Raw genomic sequence first — 3,629 nt, forward strand, 5'->3', positions numbered from 1 at the left:
TGCACCGAGGAGTAGTCATTGATTACAGAGTAGACTTACCTACACCCTCAAGGGCAGGACCAAAATGCATCTCATTTCTGACTGTCCATGCCTGTGCTACAGCACTGGTGAAGTGTCTGGCATATACTGGATACGTGCTGATAGCTGCCAATATAACCATCAAATTGAAATCAGCTTCGACATCCTGCAAACGCACTGTTCTATTTTAAGAGGAAACCAGCGACTCCAAAAAGATTCTGAATCTAGTCACCAAACTCAAGACACACAGAGCCACACCCAAACCTTTTTCAAACAAATTCTAAGAAATGTGCCAACAATCTGACAAATAGAAGATACCCATTTTCAGTCCTAAGTACTCAAAGGCACCATTAGAACTCTGTGTGAATGAATAGAGAAGCAATGACTTAACAGTAAAAGCATTAAGTTTTTTAAAAATTCCCTTCCCAGATCAGACATTCCATTAACTAATTCTTTGATATTTGGGAAACCACTCCATCTCCCCAGGCCTTATTCTTAACATTAAAGGATCAGACTTTTCCCCTCTAGTTATAGCACCACACTAGAAGTCAGTAACTGACACTCATTAAACTAGAGAACAGTATGTGACAGGCACTGTCTGAGTGCTCTGCACATTAACCAATTTAATTCTCACAACCCTCTATGAGGTTTTACACATGAGGAAACTGAGGCACAAATTGGTGAAATAACCTGCCTAACAACACAGAGCAAGTAGCAGAGCCAGGATTCAAACCGGGGTCTTCTGGATCAGAGACCGTGTTCTTAACTACTATGGACGTCTCCTCCATGCATGTGAAAGTAATCAGTGTTTTAGAGCAAAGCTTTCCTGAACTTCATTTAACAAAACAAGATTAATCTGATCCCCCTGACTGACTATTCTTCTCACCTCCTGCCCCTAGTTAACTCCTGTTCATCTTTCAGATCTCAAATTAAATGTAATTTCCTCAAAGAAACCTCTCCCAAACCACCCTATCCAGGACACATCCTAGCCACATGTTTTAATAGTACTGTTATTTCTCTTTCTTTTAGGGCACTTGTCACAATTTCTAATTACATATTCGCTTAAGTGCTTGTTTGATTTAAGGCTTGTACTCCACCCCTCAACCCCCAAGACTATAAGCTTCATGAGGCCAAGAGCCATGCCTATTGGCCAGTGCATCTCCAGCACCATCACAGAGTAAGACCCAGAGTGAAAGTCCAGGGACCACTGATCAGATGAATTAATAAACACTTAAATGGGTCAAGAACATGACTTGAGTCAAGTTTCAAGTTTCCTAGTTAGTTGGCAGATATTCAGAAATTCCTACCATGTAATACAGATAGATAAATAATAGTAGATGGGTAATCTTATATATATATATATATATATGTATATATATATATATACACACACACACATATAGTTCAGAATTTTATTATTCAGATGAATAATTCAGAATACATATATGAATCTCAGTCTCTAAAAAATCTAACAAAAGCACTCAGATGAACCTTAAGCACCTTGATGGACTCCATCTGAATCTTCGACTCTGCCAGCTTCCTTCCCAGATGCTGATTTATCTTCTCACAAGCATGTTCTTGAGGTAATTCTGCATAGTAAGTTATCTCATGTGTTGGTCAAATGTTTGGAGCTAAGCTTATGGTTCTTTCACAATATAACTCTTGGCAAGTATCTTCTATCACCCCTGGGGAGTTGTAACTATCAGGACCTCCTTTTCTATTATTAAAAGTGTAAGGGAATTGTTGTCTTTGGCACAATTATAACAGAAAAAAAAAATCTTCAGAAAAGAGGTTCACGGCAATGAGATGACCACAGAGGATGTGGAAATGACCCCCTCAATATTACAATATTACAGGACAAAATAACGGAGAGGCACTCTCTCTCAGTCAAGTGTTTGCCCCTAGTAAGGACAAGTGACCACTGAGCTCACCGATAACCTCACCACCTTCCCTCAATCAGGCAGTCATTATTCCTGCTCTCTCCTTTAGACCAGCTTCTATCTAAACCATCCTACTTTATCTTCCCTGAGATCCAGCCATGCAGATGGTGAGGCAAGCATGAACAACAGCCTAGCCCTCTTGGGAGGTTTAAGTTCCTGACTTCTTAAGGTTAAATATTGGCCTGTGTAGGATTGGGAGAAAAGAAACAGTTCAGGAAGAGTTCTGCCATGAGTCCAAGGAACAGCCAGCCACAGCTCTATCTTAAAGACACAGGCAACTTAAAAGCTAAAGCTTATCACCATCATCATCATCATTTATTCTTTTATTAAGAGCAAACCTTACTGGTTTTTTCTCTGAGGATCTTAATACAGGTTACTCTACACTGCAGAAAGGAAAACTGGACCCACTAGACTACCTTATGGCAGTCCTCCTGCAGAGGCTCACAGTTCTGGGATTGCCTCACAGCCCAAAAGGATGGCCTTTAAATGAAAACCTTCAGAACCAGCTTTATTCCGAGTGAGAAAAGTTCAAGTCACTGCTTAAGAAATACAAAGCAGGCGCTTACCCAAAATGATGAAAACCAGGAGAAGCAATTCACTCAATTCTCCCACCACTGCAGTTCCCAAGTCTGACTGAAGACACTTCTGCCTGCACAGAAGGTCAGGCTCAGATCAAACCATATGCGTGCATCCTGAGGTGGCTGCTGCGACACAAACAGGAACCTCCGAATTAAGGTTCTCGTTTCAGTCAGCTGGCCTATTACTCAATTTTTATTTACACTTTCATTCTAAAATGAGGTAATAAATTCACCTTACTGAGGCAAGCCTCATGCTTCAGACCTCTGCAGGTGTCATCTCCTCTCCTAGGTGACAACCTCCTAGGGTGGGATGTTGAATGGTCCCAGGTAAACAAGCTGAGAAATCAGCTTCATGCAAACAAAATACGTTTAAGATTAACACAAAACATTTTGCTCTGTATCTAAAATATAGCAATCTTGCAATTTTATTTTTCCTCTCAGTACAGAGGGGCAATATAGCCAATCCCTGCTTCCAAAGGTATGCCTGTCCCGTCCTCTAACTCACCACCGAGGCATGTCAGTCTCCCCTGACCATGTGACATCAGCATTTCTAGCATACAAGAAGCATTTTATTCCTCAGAGAATCCCCCGGGTGACTTGGACATCCTAGATTAAAAACTCAAAGCTTCTTTGAATCAAGGTATCTTTTGCTTTCAAGTCACCACTTCAAAATAAGTGTTTTCAGTGTACACACCTTCAATCTTGCCTGCATTTGTTTGACTTACACATGGGCATACTTGTTTTTTGAAACTTGTTCTGTATTGTTTGACAAGTTGTTGAATGCTTGCTCTTCTCCAGGACTATGTCTCATGGTTCTTGAGAATGGGTATGCCGGTAAGCCAGCAACTGAGCAAATACCCCCAATGTGGTCTATTTTAAACTACCAACATTTTAACAATTGTTAAAAATTCCTAAAAATTTAACAATCAGCTCTTAAGCCGTGAGCTGGCTCCAGCACACCTCTGAATCTATGTAGATTTTTGCTGGGGTACGGCTCAGAGATGAATGGTTACTGGGTGCCGAAAATCATAAACCACCTCCCTTCTCTTTCACATGATGGCTCTAGTCTTATATGTACACACACACCAAAAAG

The 3,629-nt window shown here is 40.8% G+C and overlaps 1 protein-coding gene across 7 annotated transcripts in view; it reads right to left on the reverse strand.

Annotated features, from left to right (window-relative positions):
- The window catches only part of JAML (junction adhesion molecule like), a 31,801-nt gene extending 28,263 nt beyond the window's left edge, over nucleotides 1–3,538 (reverse strand). For 3 of the 7 annotated variants that reach the window (XR_009741137.1, XR_009741136.1, XM_061440449.1), the window contains exon 1: nucleotides 2,525–3,538. The gene's annotated coding sequence lies outside the window, so the exon portion shown is untranslated. Of the gene's footprint in view, nucleotides 1–39; nucleotides 145–2,524 lie in introns of all 7 variants that reach the window. The other 4 variants (XM_061440450.1, XM_061440451.1, XM_061440453.1 and 1 more) reach the window with 3 other exon arrangements.
- Between the last annotated feature and the right edge of the window lie 91 nt (nucleotides 3,539–3,629).

This window comes from Bos javanicus, chromosome 15, assembly GCF_032452875.1.
Source record: "Bos javanicus breed banteng chromosome 15, ARS-OSU_banteng_1.0, whole genome shotgun sequence".
NCBI classification, from domain to species: domain Eukaryota; kingdom Metazoa; phylum Chordata; class Mammalia; order Artiodactyla; family Bovidae; genus Bos; species Bos javanicus.